We start from the raw sequence: 18,897 nt of genomic DNA on the forward strand, positions 1-18,897 counted from the left end.
AAAATCCAAAGGTGCTTTATAAATAAAGAGCAAGAAGGTAACTAAGCAAAGAATAGGGCCGATTGGAGACCAAAAAGGTAACCTGTGTGTGGAAGCAGAAGACATGGACATAGTTCTTAAAGAATACTTTGCATCTGTCTTCACAAAAGAACGGAATGACGTAGACATTGTAATTGAGGAGGAAGAATGTGAAATATTTGATGGGATAAACATAGTGAGAGAAGAAATATTAAGGAGTTTAGCATCTTTGAAAGTGGATAAATCACCAGGCCCAATGAAATGTATCCCAGGCTGTTGAGAAAAGTAAAGAGGATATAACAAGGCTCTGATTATCATTTTCCAATGCCCTCTGGCTATAGGCGTGGTGTTGGAGGACTGGAAGGCTGCTGTTGTATCGTTATTTAAAAAGGGAGGAAGAGATAGAACAAGTCATTACAAGCCAGTTAGCCTAACCTCAGTAGTGGGAAAATAATTGGAAAAAATTCTGAGGGACATTCTAAATTGTCATTTAGAAAGGCACAGATTAATCAAGGACAGTCAGCATGGATTTGTTGTAAAGATCGTGTCAGACTAACTTGACTGAATTTCTTGAGGAGGTAACAAGGAGGGTCAATGAGGGTAGCACATTTGATATGTCTACATGGATTTTAGCAAGGCTTTTGACAAGGTCCCACACAGCAGACTGGTCAATAAAGAGCCTATGGGATCCAAAGGCAAAGTGGCAAATTAGATCCAAAATTGACTCAGAGGCAGGAAACAAACAGTAATGGTTTTTGCGACTGGAAGGCTGTTCCCAGTGGGGTTCTGCAGGGTTCAGTAATAGGGCCTTTGCATTTCATGGTATACATCAATGATTTAGACTTAGATGTAGGGAGCATGATTAAGAAATTTGCAGATGATACAAAAACTGGTTATGGGTTGCGAGTGTGAAACAAAGCTATAGACTGCAAGAAGATATCAATGGATTGGTTGGGTGGGTAGAAAAGTGGCAAATTAAATTCAGTCCGCAGAAGTGTGAGGTAATGCATTTGGGGAGGTCAAAAAAGGCAAGGGAATACACAATAAATGATAGGATCTAAAAAGTGTAGAGGAACGGAGGGGTCTTGGACTTAATGTCCACAGATCGCTGAAGTTAGCAGGACAGGTAGATAAGGTGGTTAAGAAGGCATACATGATACTTTCTTTTATTAACCGAGGCACAGAATATCAGAACAGGGAGGTAATGCTGGAACTGTATAAAATACTAGGTCGGCCACAGCTAGAGCTGCGTACTGTTCTGGTCACCACATTGCAAGAGGGATGTTTACAAGGATGTTGCCAGGACTAAAGGCCTGCTCGGGTCTGCAAATGAGACCCGACCCGAGCCCGACAGAACCCCATCTGATCCCAAGCCCGACCCGGCCCGAGTCCTTCCATTTTTTGCCATGCCCGACCCGACCATCAGTTAACCTACCTTTCATTTTTCACTTTGTTCCTTACCTGCACAAGCTTAAAATAACTGTAACAAAACCACCTTTAAAGTCCAAAAAGGAAATTAACATTAGAGTCACTTACCTGAGGTGGTGATGGAGCGTGTCCGATCCGGCCCAACCCAACCCGAGCCCGAATGCCGGACCCGGACGTGTGATCCGACCCAACCCGAACCCGACACATGTCGTCATATCCCGTCAGGTTCGGGTCAGGTAGCAGGCCTTTAGCCAGGACTGGAGAATTTTAGCTATGTAGAAAGATTGGAAAGACTGGGGTTGTTTTCTTTGAAACAGAGGAAGCTGAGGGGAGATTTAATTGAGGTGTATAAAATTATGAGGGGATCAGCTAGAGTGAACAGGGAGCACCTATTTCCCTTAGCAGAGAGGTCAATAATCAAGGGGCATAGATTTAATGTAATTGATAGACGAATTAGAGGGGAGTTGTGGAGTAATTTTTTCATGCAGAGGCTGGTAGGAGTCTGGAACTTACTGCCTGAAAGGGTGGTATAGGCAGAAACACTCATCACATTTAAAAAAATAGTTGGATATTCCCTTGAAATGTCATAGCCTGCAAGGCTATAGATCAAGAACTGGAAAATGGGATTAGGCTGGATTGCTCTTTCTCATTTGATGCAGACACAATGGGCTGAATGGACCTCCTTCTGTGCCCTTTCTATGTTTCTATGTAATAGATTTCAGTAAACAAAAACAAAAATATGGTAAAATAAGCTTTTGAGCATCTTGAAGGAGCAGTCATGCTACTTGGAAGTGATAAGACAGAATGTTGATATTCTAGAGGAATATTGTAATACTTTCTTTTCATGATGTAGAAAGAAAAGTGAATACTGTATGAACAATGGAGCAAGTCTTTCATCTTTCATGTGTTCAATCCATAGGGTTCCAGTACCGCCCATCTGTTTTCCTTTGCAATATGTTATAGGGTCTGGTGTAGTATTTTAAGAGTTACACCTAAATGGAGGGGGGAAAAAAGAACAGTTGTAATAACTGATCCTGATTAATTGTACCATGATCATCATGAACACAAAAATGCACTACCATTGTTTCAGTAAGCATTGAATGAGTTTGTTATACCATTATACTATGTAAATTAACTCTTCTATATCACTGTGCTTTTACTACACTAGAACCCTCTGTAAACAATTAATAGTGATATTGTTCCATCTGAGACTGATATATTTGGAGGTGAAGATTGTGTGTGTCACTCAGTATAACGATTGTGATGTCAAGAGAAGGATGGGTGTCAGAGTCGCATAGGAACACATAGTGTAAATTCAGGTTCACAGCAGTCCTAGTGGTCTGACAGGCCACCATCCACACAAGAGGAACAGTCCTCCAGGGAGCTCCCAAAGTTCCAATAATTGATGGTTTTAGGGTGGTGAGGTTTCTGTTTCTGCTGATAGTTTGTCAATGCACTGAGTTGCTAATCTCAGGTGCCTTTGCTTGGAAGTGCTGATCAGGAGATCAGATGTCTCTCCTTGTGGAGAACAAAATATAGAGTAATTTCTGACCGGCTCTTAGATGCTTCCTGGTAGTTGGTACAGAGTGGCACTGGTAATGATAATTGACAAGCTGGAAGAGCTAAAAACAGTGAGGCATAAAATGACTTAGGACTGGATTTTACGTTGGACGGATGGGAGCTGGCCACCGATGTAAAAGTTGGTGAAGAACCCGTTTCTGCCCAGCCCAGGGATTCGATCCTCATTTTACAGGTCCCTGGGCTTTAATTGTTCTAAGGTGGGACTTCCACCCGCTTGAGGGAGGATGGCTCGAATCATTAAGCTGCCGGTCAATCATCGGGCCGGCAGCTCTTAATCCCAGCAGCGCACCGGGAGCGGTGGCCACTGCTAGGACTGCAGCCCAGCTGAGGACATGGAGCCAGGACTACAGGTAAGTTTGGTTTGCCTCGCCGGTGTGAATGGTCACGTCCCGGCGAGGCAAGGGTGGTCGTGTGGAAAGAAGGGGACGTCTCGGGTCCTGGGGGTGGTTGGGGAAGCAGGGGTGGCCCTCAATCGGGTAAAATTCCCGTGGAGGTGGGCGAAGGCCCTTCCGTGGCTGTTAAGTGGCCACTTAAGGGCCTTGATTGGCCAGGGCGGGCGGCCTGTTTCTAGCCACCCCCCCTCCACCCAACCCCACCAGCCCATGTAAAGTGGGGTGGAGGCAGGAGCAGGTTGGGAAGGCCTCCCAGAGCCTCCCACTCCATTTTACGTCACCCTCCCACCACCATCCGGCTCGCTGGGGTGGTGTGAAATTCCGGCCTTAGAATGGCGAAGATAAAGCACATATTCTCAGTGAGAGAAAGGACTATATTCAAAAGTAATTGAAAAATTGAACACATTGGGCTTGATCTTGTTGTCCCCCTGGCTTCGGGTTCCGTGGCAAGGGAGTCCTGAAGATGGGTTTGGATGAGGCCTGCCACGGACTGCGATGCCGGGAGGGCCCAGTCCGATCCTCCTGGCAGCAGTCAGGCTCTGTGATGGCACCCCCCCCACCCGACTCCCCACCTCTGGGCAGCGGGACCTCAATTAAAATATTCAAATCAATAAAATGAATGAATTAACATACACTTACCTGTGATCTTGAGCGCCCACCATGATCTTCGGCACGGTGGCTGGCACTCCCCGTCTGGGGAAACGCAGCGCCACAATGCTGGGGAGGGGGGAGGAGGTAAGATTTTCAGTGCATGGTGGGGGGAACGGGGTCAAATAGGGGAAGGTGGGAAGGGTTGAACTTTAAACTTTGTGCAGTTTGGGAGGGGGAAAGTCAGATGTGTAAAGTAAGTGTTTTGGTGGTAAGGGCAAATAGTTAATGTAATCATTATGGAGGTGGGTGTGTAAGGGACATTAGAAATTTATATATTTAATTTTGGGGGTTACTGCTTTAAATGGGCGGCACAGTGGCACGGTGGTTAGCACCGCAGCCTCACAGCTCCAGCGACCCGGGTTCAATTCTGGGTACTGCCTGTGTGGAGTTTGCAAGTTGTCCCTGTGTCTGCGTGGGTTTCCTCCAGGTGCTCCGGTTTCCTCCCAGATGCCAAAGACTTGCAGGTTGATAGGTAAATTGGCCATTATAAATTGCCCCTAGTATAGGTAGGTGGTAAGGGAATATAGGAACAGGTGAGGATGTGGTAGGAATATGGGATTAGTGTAGGATTAGTATAAATGGGTGGTTAATGGTCGGCATAGACTCGGTGGGCCGAAGGGCCTGTTCAGTGCTGTATCTCTAAATCTAAAAATCTAAAAAGTTTAAATGTGCGAGCAGAGCTGGCTGCCCTTTAAAAACAGCACTAGCACCTGCACACAGGCAGATGGCGCCATTGCTGGAGACAGACAGCCCATCCCCTCCACATGATTGGGTGGGGACGGGGGCCGGGCGCCGGGCCACCTTGGCCAGCCTCGGCCATTTAAATGAACCGCCGCGTGGAAGAGTGTGGCAGCTCTTTGGCGTGCCGAGATTGGCGGCAGGCTCTTAAAATCCAACCTATTCTTTTTGGTAGAGATTCCAGGTAAAATCTGGGAAAAGATAAGAAATAGGATAAAAAGCAAGATGTGCTTGATAGATGAGCTAAGTCAGGGTGGGGGCATTATGTCAGATTGGGGATAATGAGTGGGTTATGCAAGGGATCGATGCTGAGCTCCCTATTTTTTCTAATTTACATTAATGGCTGGGATTCAAAAACTCAATACAGTTAATGCTGAAAAGACAGTTCAGGAACTACAAAATATTTAAGTGGACAAAGGCAGATGAATTTTAACATTAACAAATATAAACTACTACATTTGGGTCACCTAAATAGCGTTGAAACGGCTAACAAAGTTGAGAGATCTAGATGTTTTGGTAGACTTGATATTCACTGTGTTCAATTGCTGTGCAGCAACAATCAATTCTGCCAAAACCGTATTGTACAAGCTAAAGGAAGGGAAGCTGAAAATGGATCGTGCTCCAGTCAGAGTATACCTGGACATGGGATCGGTTCTGGCCACTGAGTCACAAGGGAGACATTTAGGTCAGAAGACTGTTCAGAGAGGATTAACAAGGCTGATCCCCAGTATCCAAGGAGGCATGAGGAAAGACTGGAGAAACTTGAAAGCAGAAGGCTGAGGAGTCAACTTAGAGAGGTATATATGATAGTAAGCAATGTAATAATTAGATCCTGAAAGCTAAATCTTGAGAGGAAGACAAGTTCAAGTCGTGAAGGGAAATTTAAGAGTGATGTCAGGAAGTTCTTCACACAAAGTGATTGGGAAGGTCAGCTACAATAGTTTTTCCTCATCATTATTTATCTTGTAATAGTTGCACTCTGACTCCACTGGCTTTTTAAAAAAATCATAGTTTATGTGAAAAATATACAAATTGCTACAACATGTGCTTTTACTACCATAGTAATCCATGATAGATACATGTCATAACTAAACAAAAGAATCTATCTTGACTGATATCAATGCAGCTATTTCAAACCCTCCGCATAACAGCTACTCCAATTCATGTTATCCTTGGTAGCTGGAATTTAAATAGCAATTATTGATAATATCAAAGGAATTAGAGAAAAAAAGATTAAAAGTAATTGTAGTTCTTTGTAACTGATTTATAAACCACGAACTGATGGTGGATCTTCTTTAAACAAATTTTAGATATCCTACTTAATGAAGCACCTAATTATTTTCCTGTCCACTTAAATCTTTTTTTTACCATGACTTCTTAGCTCTTTTGTCTTTGAAATGAGCTGAAAAACAATAGTATGAGTAGATGCTGAGGTTTGTAGACAGTGTTGGCACCATAATATGGTATGCTCATAATGAAAGCTACAAATAAATCTGCCTTTATTTCTATGTCTTTTGTTCTTCCCTGTTGCTGGGTTAGAAAATATCATAAGTATCATTTGTGCTATTGCATCTGTTGCTGGGGCAACTTCAGTCATAATCTGTGCTTAGCCATTGTATAGGCTGTGGTGAATGCAGAAGCAAAAATGCTCGTTCTATTATACTGGACCGTGATTTCCATTAAATAATTTCCGTGTTTCATGACGCTAATGTCTTAATTGGGAACAGGTGGCACAAAAATGCTGGTAATGAAGCTGGAACTGGTCTACAAGCCACAAAAGCATATAATTTGCATTCAAAACATACTTTCAATTAACATATTTCCCCAATATTTAGTGTAAACATAATGGAAAGTTATAGAATATGTGTCTGCGTGGGTTTTCTCCGGGTGCTCCGGTTTCCTCCCACAAGCCAAAAGACTTGTAGGTTGGTAGGTAAATTGGCCATTATAAATTGCCCCTAGTATAGGTAGGTGGTAGGGAAATATAGGGACAGGAGGGGATGTGGTAGGAATATGGGATTAGTCTTCTTTTGGGCCTCCTTATCTCGGGAGACAATGGATACGCGCCTGGAGGTGGTCAGTGGTTTGTGAAGCAGCGCCTGGAGTGGCTATAAAGGCCAATTCTGGAGTGACAGGCTCTTCCACAGGTGCTGCAGAGAAATTTGTTTGTCGGGGCTGTTGCACAGTTGGCTCTCCCCTTGCGCCTCTGTCTTTTTTCCTGCCAACTACTAAGTCTCTTCGACTCGCCACAATTTAGCCCTGTCTGTATGGCTGCCCGCCAGCTCTGGCGAATGCTGGCAACTGACTCCCACGACTTGTGATCAATGTCACACGATTTCATGTCGCGTTTGCAGACGTCTTTATAGCGGAGACATGGACGGCCAGTGGGTCTGATACCAGTGGCGAGCTCGCTGTACAATGTGTCTTTGGGGATCCTGCCATCTTCCATGCGGCTCACATGGCCAAGCCATCTCAAGCGCTGCTGACTCAGTAGTGTGTATAAGCTGGGGGTGTTGGCCGCTTCAAGGACTTCTGTGTTGGAGATATAGTCCTGCCACCGGGATTAGTATAAATGGGTGGTTGATGGTCGGCACAGACTCAGTGGGCCGAAGGGCCTGTTTCAGTGCTGTATCTCTAAAACTAAAAACTAAACTAAAATATGGTTTCTTTCCATTGTGTAGGTTACTGTAATAAACCAACCTGTTAAAATGTGCTCAGCTCTGTAAACATGATATAAATTGTGCCACGCAGGTTTTTCTGACGTGTCTGCTGTTTTCACCCTTCCTGCATACTCTAATTAAGTTAAATGCAATTATTTACTCTTACTATTAATGTGTCACTCTTTTACAATCTCTCTGATCTCTTCGCTCATGTCACTCACAGTTTCTCACACCTCCTTGCATTGATCACCCATGCTTTCTTGCCCTCTCGCTTGCATTCGCAAATTCACTTATGCACCTTTTTTTAATAAATTACAACTTCAAAGCTATTCCCTGTGCTTGCAATAGATTCACAGATCAACTTAATTTTGGTTTTTATAATAGAAGCTTATTATAATAGCCATGTTTAAATCATATTTAGGCAAAGCTTGTACATATTCTCTTTTAAAGATGACTAACTAGGCATAAAATTCAAAATAATGATCCAATTCTTGAAATTTAACATGTTTAAATATAGTACAGAATGTGAAATGTTTGATTAGATATGATGGAAACTTAGATATTTAAATTCAGAATAGATGAGGGAGAATAAAAACCAGTCATCTAGTTGACTACCAGAAACCATAATCTAAATCTAGAAATGAGATTGTTGCCTTGAAATCACTTCATGTTATTTGTTCTCCGGACGTATGTGAGAACATTTATTGCCCATCCCTAATTACCCTGAGAAACTGGAAATGGGCCTTCTCCTTGAACCACTGCAGTCCTTGTGACAATGCACCACCATTCTCAACTGGATGTGATGGGGCTACAGAGTGTTCCTGTTAGCCATTCATAGTGCGGCCACTTAGCTCTGTTTATAGCTAGTTGCATTTGATATTTAGTATGCAGATCTAGTAGCTTCTCTAAGTTTAATAATTTAATACTAAAGTGCTCCACCTACATTCTGCATTGTCCAGGGTTGGTCGCCTGGCTTGATTTTATATAATTCTGCTGCTGATGGCACATAGTGCCTCTTGGATGTCCAGATTTGATCTGCTAGATCCATCCTGAGTCTGTCCCACTTGGCACAGTAGTAGTACCACACGACATGGTGAACAGTGTCCTCATAGTGGAGAAAAGTCTCTGTCTTCACAAGGACTGCACAGTGGTCAGTTCTACTAATGCAACAGGTAAGTTGGTGAAGACAAGATCATCCAAATTTCTCTCACTTTGCCCCCCTTCTGGTGGGTCTATCCTGCTGGTGGGAACTTTGTAGCAATTGTTTATAAATAAGAGACTTGCAGGGCCACTTCAGAGAGCATAAAGAGTGAACCATATGGGGGAGGACTGGAATCACATATAGGCCAGACTGATTAGGGTGGTCAACTCCCTGAAGGATATCAGTGAACTAAATGGGTCTTCACAATAATTCAAAACTTTCCTGCTTAGTTTTCTGCTACTAATCCACAAATTACCAGATATATTAAATTTGCTTTCATAGAAATATAGAAAATAGGAGCAGGAGTAGGCCATTCGGCCCTTCGAGCCTGCTCCACCATTCATTATGATCATGGCTGACCATCCAACTCAGTAACCTATTCCCGCTTTCCCCCCACATCCTTTGATCCCTTTTGCCCCAAGAGCTATATCTAACTCCTTCTTGAAAACATACAATGTTTTGGCCTCAACTGCTTTCTGTGGTAGTGAATTCCACAGGCTCACCACTCTCTGGGTGAAGAAATTTCTCCACATCTCAGTCCTGAAAGGTTTACCCTGTATCCTTAGACTATGACCCCTGGTTCTGGACTCCCCCATCATCGGGAACATCCTTCCTGCATCTACCCTGTCAAGTCCTGTTAGAATCTTATAGCTTTCTATGAGATCCCCCCCTCACTCTTCTGAACTCCAGCGAATATAATCCTAACCGACTCAATCTCTCCTCATATGTCAGTCCCGCCATCCCAGGAATCAGTCTGGTAAACCTTCGCTGCACTCCTTCTATAGCAAGAACATCCTTCCTCAGATAAGGAGACCAAAACTGCACACAATATTCCAGGTGTGGTCTCACCAAGGTCGTGTATAATTGCAGCAAGAATCCTTGCTCCTGTACTTGAATCCTCTCGCTATGAAGGCCAACATACCATTTGCCTATTTTACCGCCTGTTGCACCTGCATGCTTACTTTCAGTGACTGGTGTACAAGAACACCCAGGTCTCGTTGCATATTCCCCTCTCTCAGTTTATAGCCATTTAGATAATAATCTGCCTTTCTGTTTTTTGCTACCAAAGTGGATAACCTCACATTTATCCACATTATACTGCATCTGCCATGCATTTGCCCACTCACTGAACTTGTCCAAATCACCCTTGAAGCCTCTCTGCATCCTCCTCACAACTCACCCTCCCACCCAGTTTTGTGTCATCTGCAAATTTGGAGATATTACATTTAGTTCCCTCATCTAAATCATGAATATATATTGTGAATAGCTGGGGTCCTAGCACCGATCCCTGCGGTACCCCACTAGGCACTGCCTGCCATTTGGAAAAAGATCCGTTTATTCCTACTCTTTGTTTCCTGTCTGCCAGCCAATTTTCTATCCATCGCAATACTCTACCCCCAATCCCATGCGCTTTAATTTTACACGCTAATCTCTTATGTGGGACTTTGTCGAAAGCCTTCTGAAAGTCCAAATAAACCACATCCACTGGCTCCCCCTCATCAACTCTACTAGTCACATCCTCGAAGAATTCTAGTAGATTTGTCAAGCATGATTTCCCTTTCATAAATCCATGCTGACTCTGCCCGATTCTACCACTGTTCTCCAAGTGCTCTGCTATAAAATCTTTGATAATGGACTCTAGAATTTTCCCCACTACCGACGTCAGGCTGACTGGTCTATAATCCCTGTTTTCTCTCTACCTCCCTTTTTAAATAGTGGGGTTGCATTAGCTACCCTTCAATCTGTAGGAACTGTTCCAGAGTCTATAGAATCTTGGAAGATGACCACCAATGCATCCACTATTTCTAGGGCCACTTCCTTAAGTACGCTGGGATGCATACCATCAGGCCCTGGGGATTTATCGGCCTTCAATCCCATCAATTTCCCCAACACCATTTCTCTATTAATACTGATTTCTTTCAGTTCCTCTCTCTCACTAAGCCCTGTATTCCCCAACATTTCTGGTATGATATTTGTGTCCCCCTTTGTGAAGACAGAAGCAAAGTATGCATTTAGTTGGTCAGCCATTTCTTTGTTCCCCATAATAAATTCCCCTGTTTCTGACTGTAAGGGACCTACATTTGTCTTCACCAATCTTTTTCTCTTCACATACCTATAGAAACTTTTACAGTCAGTTTTTATGTTCCCTGCAAGCTTTCTCTCGTACTCTATTTTCCCCTTCTTAATCAATCCCTTGGTCCTCCTTTGCTGAATTCTAAACTGCTCCCAATCCTCAGATCTGTTGTTTTTTCTGGCAAATTTATATGCCTCTTCCTTGGATCTAATGCTATCTCTAATTTCCCTTGTAAGCCATGGTTTGGCTACCTTTCCCATGCTGTGAAGGAATCTGGCCATAATGAGAGATTATAAGGTTAAATATTATTTTCCTCTGAATGAGGGATTTAAAAAAAAATGTAAAGGGTTCATCTTCCTAAAAGGTTAAAAAAAAAGTTTAGTATGTAATACTAAAAGGCTCAGTGAAAAAGCTTGCCTCATAGTCAGCATGGATTTGCTAAGGGAATGTTGTGTCTGACTGACTTGATTGAATTTTTTGAGGAATTAGCAAGGAGGATTGATGAGGGTAGTGCATTTATAGTGGATTTTAGCAAGGCTTTTGACAAGGTCTCACATGGCAGGCTCATTAAAAAAAAAGACCATGGGATCCAGGGGACTGTAGCAAGCTGGATACAAAATTGGTTCAGTGGTAGGAAACAAAGGGTAATTGTTGACAGGTGTTTTGTTTCCAGTGAAGTTCCGTAGGGCTCAGTACTAGGTCCCCTGCTTTTTGTAGTATATATTAACAATTTGGACATAAATGTAGGGGAAATTATCAAAAAGTTTGCAGATAACACAAGAATTGACCACGTGGTTGATAGCGAGGAGGATAGCTGTAGACTGCAGGAAAATATCAATGGACTGGCCAGGTGGGCAGAAAAGTGGCAAATGGAATTTAACCCGAAGAAATGTGAGGTGATGCATTTGGGGAGGTCAAACAAGGCAAAGGAATACAAAATAAATGGGAGAATACTGAGAGGTGTAGGGGAAGTGAGTGACATTGGAGTGTATTGCCACAGATCCCTGAAGGTAGCAGGACAGGTCGATAAGGTGGTTAAGAAGGCATATGAGATCCTTTACTTTATTAGCCGAGGCATTGAATATAGAGTAGGGAGGTTATACTGGAACTATATAAAACATTAGTGAGGCCACAACTTGACTACTGTGTGCATTTCTGGATGTTGCCAGGACTGGAAAATTGCAGCTATGAGGAAAGATTGGATAGGCTGGAGTTGTTCTCCTTGGAACAGAGGAGGCTGAGGGGAGATTTGATAGAGATGTACAAAATTGTGAGGGGCCTGGATAGAGTGGATGGAAAGGGCCAATTACCTTAGGAGAGGGGCCAGTGACGAGGGAGCATAGATTTAAAATAATTTGTAGAAGGCTTACAGGGGAGATGAGGAAAAACTTTTTCACCCAGATGGCGGTACAGTGGCGCAGTGGTTAGCACCGCAGCCTCACAGCTCCAGGGACCTGGGTTCAATTCTGGGTACTGCCTGTGTGGAGTTTGCAAGTTCTCCCTGTGTCTGCGTGGGTTTTCGCCGGGTGCTCCGGTTTCCTCCCACATCCAAAGACTTGCAGGTGATAGGTAAATTGGCTGTTGTAAATTGCCCCTAGTGTAGGGAGGTGATAGGGAATATGGGATTACTGTAGGGTTAGAATAACTGGGTGGTCGGCACAGACCCGGTGGGCCGAAGGGCCTGTTTCAGTGCTGTATCTCTAAATTAAATAAATGGTGGTGGGGGTTTGGAACTCACTGCCTGAAAGGGTGGCAGAAGCTGAAAACCTCATTTCGTTTAAAAATGCCTGAATGTGCACCTGAAGTAAAGTAACCTGCAGGGCTACGGACCAAATGCTGGAAAGTGAGATTAGGCTGGGTGGCTCTTTTCTCAGCTGGCACAGACATGATGAGCCTAGTGGCATCTTTCTGTGCTGTAAACCTTCTATGATTCCTTCTTAGAACCGTAAAGGCAGCTTATGATGAGCAGGATTCGCTCCCTAATGTCACAAACCTCACCACATGATAAAACATTGATAACATAGTTTTGCAAACAGTCACAAAAGCTATCACAGTGTAATAGTTAACCAGACGGTTTTATGCTGATAGCCATAAACCAAAGTCAACTGAATTTTTGACAAAGCAGAGCAAACCCAAAAACTGAATTATGATCTTGGAATACAGTTAAATGACTAATGAAAAACTACCACAAAGCTCACAGCTTGGCATTCTTAGAAATCAAAGAGGCCCGGACCTTACCTAGAAATTAACAGTTATATGGCCTTATTTAGGAAATAAAGGGGTACAAAGTTACTTACAGTTGAAGTAACACCCCCATACATAAACAATTCGTTATGCAACTTGAAAAACAATATAAATATTGGAAACACACATTAGATTTTTAGATTCATTGGACTCACTCCAAGATCTCTCATGATAAAAGTACCACTATTGGAATGAGGCAATGATAGTTCTCCCCTTTAACTGGGACCGAGGTCTCTCACTAGCTCTGTAGTCTTCTACTTGGGGATTTAAGGTGAATGTTACTCTAATAATTGATGGATATCTCACTTAAACATTTTACTGTAACAATACTTAGATTTAAAAATTGGATTCTCTACTGGAAGCAAGATTGCACTTTCTATCTTTTCCTAGAACTATTAACGTTGTGATTGACTGTCTCACCAAATGTGAATTGCAGGCTCGGTTATTTAATAAACTTTTATATAAGTTAGAAATTATATTGTCTCACATTGTCTTCTGTATTGTTAACCCATTTCTGTGCACGCGTTGGTGGGGAGGTACATTACTGAGGAGAGATACCCAGACCCTTATAACATACAGGCCCGGAATTTTATGCCCCACCCCTACCCACACAGGAGTGGGCTGGTGGCTAGAGGGGGGAGCGCAAAAAATTGAGTGGGAGGCGAGGGGTGCCATTCCCTGCCTCAAGGAGGTGGAAGTCCCGCCCAAGTCCAATATAGGGCTTGGGGAGCTTAAAATCCTGGAAATCTAAATCTGACTCATCACCTTGATGTACATTATGAGTTCCCGGTTCTGAGATCTGCTCACCCCTGACTTTTTGGCTGGTGGGTGGGGCCTCTCAGCCAACATAAAATTCCAGCCCAGGTTTTCATAATCTGGCTGAAACTTGTTAAAAAGGCCATTTGGAGGACAGTAATATTCTCAGCTGGTACCTTTCCTTTGAGGAAAGTTAGATCAGTCCTTCAACCCATTTAAATGTCTTTTGGATCTATCTTACTCCCTCCTAAATTGAGAGTGATCATTAGAATTAGAATTAGAACATTACAGCGCAGTACAGGCCCTTCGGCCCTCGATGTTGAGCCGACCTGTGAAACCATCTGACCTACACTATTCCATTTTCATCCATATGTCTATCCAATGACCACTTAAATGCCCTTAAAGTTGGTGAATCTACTACTGCTGCAGGCAGGGTGTTCCACGCCCTTACTACTCTGAGTAAAGAAACTACCTCTCACATCTGTCCTATATCTATCACCCCTCAACTTGAAGCTATGTCCCCTCATGTTTGCCATCACCATCCGAGGAAAAAGACGCTCACTATCCACCCTATCGAACCCTCTGATTATCTTATATGTCTCTATTAAGTCACCTCTCCTCCTCCTTCTCTCCAACGAAAACAACCTCAAGTCCCTCAGCCTTTCCTCGTAAGACCTTCCCTCCATACCAGGCAACATCCTAGTAAATCTCCTCTGCACCCTTTCCATAGCTTCCACATCTTTCCTATAATGTGGTGACCAGAACTGCATGCAATACTCCAGGTGCGGTCTCACCAGAGTTTTGTACAGCTGCAGCATGACCTCGTGGCTCCGAAACTCGATCCCCCTACTAATAAAAGCTAACACACCATATGCCTTCTTAACAGCCCTATTAACCTGGGTAGCATCTGAGAAGTATGGTCCAGGATAGCCCCAAAAAGGGACTAGGATTATAATCCACTACAGTGCTGTGGTGGGATATGAACTCCTCATCTCTGGGTTGCCAGCCAAGTACCATATTCAGGTTTGGGTCCATCTCTAGGCTGGTATTGGGGCTTTTGTGCAAATGATGATCCTTATCATTGCCTTTCTCTCTTTAGAATGTCTGCTTTCAGATGCATTTTAAAACTAAAGAGGCCCATTTTTCTCTTTCTGCAGCGAATGGTTGTGATTTAGTAAAATAAATCATTTGCAGTTGATTACTGTAATCATTTTTCAGCTAAGATATTGTGCGGGAAACTTTTTAAAATGGAAATCTAAATCTGACTCATCACCTTGGTGTACATTATGAGTTCCCCTGGAAACTATTTTTATAATAATTGGCACATTCACACGAGAAATGTTTTCCTTTATTATGTGACAGGAAGTGAGAAACTACTTAAAGTGTAAAAACTTTTTTAAAAAAGTGATGGAGCTTTAATCAGTACAGCTCAGGAATATGAATTTGTCTTTGTCTGCCCTGACTTAGAACATAAGAGTTTTAAATGAACGTCACCTTCCCACCTTGTCATCATAATTCTCAATCCTTTCCCTCACCAGAAATGTATAGCGTTGGTTCTTGAGCCCATTTATACTCTGCTTCAGTGGCTTTCACTGGTAATGTCTTTCATCGGTTTAGTGTCCTTTATACATGAAAAATTCTTCCATTGTTGCTAATGTCCTAGTTTGAACTTGGGTCTACTAGCTTTAGAACTCTTCACTGTGGTGAACAGCTTGTCTGAATCAACTCTAACTCCCTTCACTTTAGTTAGGTCACCTCAATGTCTCCCCTTTTATAGTGAAAAGAGCAGATCCCCTAATCTCTCTACATAACGAATTCCTGATCCCCCGATCATCATTATTGCTGTTTGATGTGCATGAGTCAGGAGCTCTTGATGCTGACTTCCCATCTCTGTTACTCTTTCCTTAATACAACTGCTTTAGACAGGTCCAATCTCTGACTGTCTGGTGGCTGTCCCTCAGTTCTTGGAAATGATTACATTTAATGCAGAAGATCTTAATGAAGCAGATCGATTGTTCCTCACAGATGTAACAGTTCCATAATGATCATATGAAAATTGATGTTTATGTATCTGAAAATCCTTGCAGTAGCTTAGTGCGTCTCAGTTAACCAACAAGACAGATAAAACAATAGTATTGTTAATCTAAGAATAGATTATTCCTATACATAGCATAACCTTCGTTGGATCGGCCTATTTAGCCTTCCTTTGTACAATTTTAGAGGTAACAAATGTGATTATTTAACAATCTTACTTTTGCTTTTCATTTTGAAAATTAAATGCAAACGGTTTCATTTTCTTGTAAGTATTAAGCATTTATATGTCTAAATAACATAAAGAATAATCTCCCCCACATTTTGATTCTTGTATTGCACGTTCTGGAGGAGTTTTCGTTTCCGTGGGTAAAGGTTCTGCTCTTATTGATGTCAGACCTTTTTTTAAAATGTCAGTTTCACAATATATTTTAAGGTGGTGAAATGCACCCTTTTTAATGTCCTGTACTTGTGGGATGATAAGAAACCTCATTAGATTGCAGAAAATAAACGACTTGGCATCTTTTGGGACTGACCTAAAAACTCAGAGCATTCAGTTTTTCTTTTTTTAAAAAAAGGATTCTTTAATTCATTTTATATAGTTTTATGAGGTCTTAAAGTTTTTAATTATACTATATTTAGTATCCCTTTAATGTTCAAAATATTAGATCAAGTTACTGCCCCTGTCCTGAAGATGATGATTCTGGAGACAGCTTATACCTTCCACTACCTGGTCCAAGTGACTGCTTTCCATGTGTGAGTTATTATTGAGTAGCTTATATGAGGGTGTGCAAACAAAGAATGTTCCTATTTTCACCCAACATCCAAACACCCATCCAGAAGCAGTCACTGAGCACTGATCAAGAATGGGAACTCAGGTTAAATTGTTGTCCCACCAAAAGACCAAATTCAATGTTTAGAGATTCCTTATCAGAACGCATGGGATTCACTCACCCAGTGTTGTCAGACTATTGGCCTGCGCCTTCCCTCACTGCTATCAGACACCAGTGAATAAAACCTTCCAAACATACGAACATATGAACTAGGAGCAGGAGTAGGCCATTCGGCCCCTCGAGCTTGTTCCGCCATTCTATAATATCATGGCTGATCTGTTTGTGGACACAACTCCACTTTCCTGCCTACCCCCGATACCCTTTGACGCCCTTGTTTGTCAAGAATCTGTCTACCTCTGCCTTAAAAACATTCAGTGACCTGCCTCCAGCGCTCTCCAGGGAAGAGAGTTCCACAGACTCATGACCCTCGAAGAGAAAAAAATTCCTATACGAACGTACAGACCCCTAGGTTTGCCAGAGCCTAGGTTCTCCTCCAGAGTGATGTGAAATCAAAACGCTCTCAATGCTGACAAATGTCAATAGCCTATTGCATTATGGTTGTCCTGCCAACCCCAGGACCAGCTCCAATGCTGAAACCAATTGTGATGTCCCAGTTTCTGTGGGTGCTCCTACAGCCTCCCAAAGATGAAAGGAGCAACAAGAATTATGGGGGAGGGGCTGGGGGGGTAGTTTTATGCTCTCCCCCATGGCAGGTTTGGAGGCAGGGGAGCATATAATCAGGTGGGATGGTGGCGGGGCGTCCCCACCACCTTCCTGCCTCTGCCAAATTAACTTTGGGACGGGAAGACCTGTGAACGGCCTTTCCGCCTCACCACTAATTGAAGCCCTTAACTGGGCAGTTAATACCCAATTAAGGGCCCAGTCCCACCGCCACCGCAAGTAGCCTTGCGGAGGGCAGCCCTGTCGCCACACGGGCTGCTTCCTGGCTCCGGGGTGGGGTGGGGGGGGGGAGGTGGGGGTAAGGTGGAGGGTGGGGAGGGAGGCCTTGTTAAAAGGCACTGAGTGGCTAAACGAGGAACCTGGCATCGGGAATAGTGGGGTGCGCTGAAAGCCACCCCCCTGCTCTTACTACAGACCACATTACACACCTCTCTCCTGCAACCCCCGCCCGCAGGACCCCTCCTGCCCTGACCTATCTGTGGCCTGTGTCCAGCACCACTCCTGGGCCTCGGATGGGTGCTCCACCGACAGCAGCCACCGCCTCTGCAGTGTCCCTGCTCAGTTAAAGATCTGCCAGCCTCGGATTGTCCGGCATCCCTCAGAGGGCGGGACTTCCATCGCCAGGGTTCAATCCCGTGGAAGGCCCACAGCAGTCCACTTAAGTGTCTAATTGTCACTAGATTCAGTGGTCCTCCCACAGAAGAGGTGACACGGGGTTATCAGCATCGCTTTTTCCAGATGTCGAGACCCCCATCACCAGACAACATCAAGCCTCAGGGGCCTTCAGGTACAGCCTAAATGGCCAGGATATCAAATAGCTTGCAACCATCCAGGAAACATATAATGGATCTTTAGACCTACACAAACTTTGTACTGCAACACATTGGGAAGTTCTATATCCCAATTTCTAGACAACCATGTCCTCTCTTTATGGTATTGTTGCAATCAACAATAATAGGATTTGTTTACATTCTACCCGTTAGCTAAACTTTTGTGTTGATCAACTAAGATGCAATAGTCAAGAATTTTCTACAAAGCAATAAAGCACAAAGATTAGGTCTATAGCAGTTAAAGAGCCTCTCAGTTCATACTAGTTCCATACCACAGCCTCTAGCTTTGCAATAGATTCAATATGGTAAATACCCAAAGAAGGTGTCATTTCAATTTCACATCTGTTTTCATTTCTTCATTTTCTTCTTTTTGCCGCAAATTTATTTTAACAGGGGATCTTTTTCTTCCAGCATGTGGCAACAACACCATGATTTTCCAATCTGAAACAGTTGATTAAATCCTTTCGTCAGCTCATTTGTACCACCAGCACTGTGAGGCGGTTAGCAAAATTACAAATTCACAAAATATGTTGCAAGTAAGCCAACTGGAATACTTACCATGTATAGAAAGAATTTTTGCCCCTCCAAATGTTCTCCCATTATGGATGTACAAGATTACTTTGTGGTTGACTTCAAAAAATGGCTGCTGGCTTTTTGCAAATATTGTAGTGACGCTGTGGAAAATGAAAAGGGAACTATTTTACTCACTGTAGTGCTGCGAGTGAAAGTAGGCACATGGGAAGAGGAGGAGGTCATTCAGTCCCGGGAGCCTGTTCATT

At 43.2% G+C, this 18,897-nt stretch overlaps 1 protein-coding gene and 1 long non-coding RNA gene across 2 annotated transcripts in view; one reads left to right on the top strand and one right to left on the bottom strand.

The window, feature by feature from the left end:
- Positions 1-2,351: 2,351 nt before the first annotated feature.
- Positions 2,352-18,749, bottom strand: LOC137347011 (uncharacterized). Its single transcript, XR_010968846.1, has 3 exons — positions 18,677-18,749; positions 18,432-18,559; positions 2,352-2,438 (listed from the first exon to the last, which is right to left on the bottom strand). It is a non-coding gene; the product is annotated as an uncharacterized lncRNA (long non-coding RNA).
- LOC137347010 (transcription cofactor vestigial-like protein 2) overlaps positions 4,906-18,897 on the top strand; it is a 125,783-nt gene continuing 111,791 nt past the window's right edge. Inside the window, exons 1-2 of the mRNA XM_068011008.1 lie at positions 4,906-4,992; positions 5,362-5,605. The gene's annotated coding sequence lies outside the window, so the exon portion shown is untranslated. The remainder of the gene's footprint in view (positions 4,993-5,361; positions 5,606-18,897) is intronic.

Source organism: Heterodontus francisci, chromosome 31 (genome assembly GCF_036365525.1).
Source record: "Heterodontus francisci isolate sHetFra1 chromosome 31, sHetFra1.hap1, whole genome shotgun sequence".
In the NCBI taxonomy this organism is placed as follows: Eukaryota; Metazoa; Chordata; class Chondrichthyes; order Heterodontiformes; family Heterodontidae; genus Heterodontus; species Heterodontus francisci.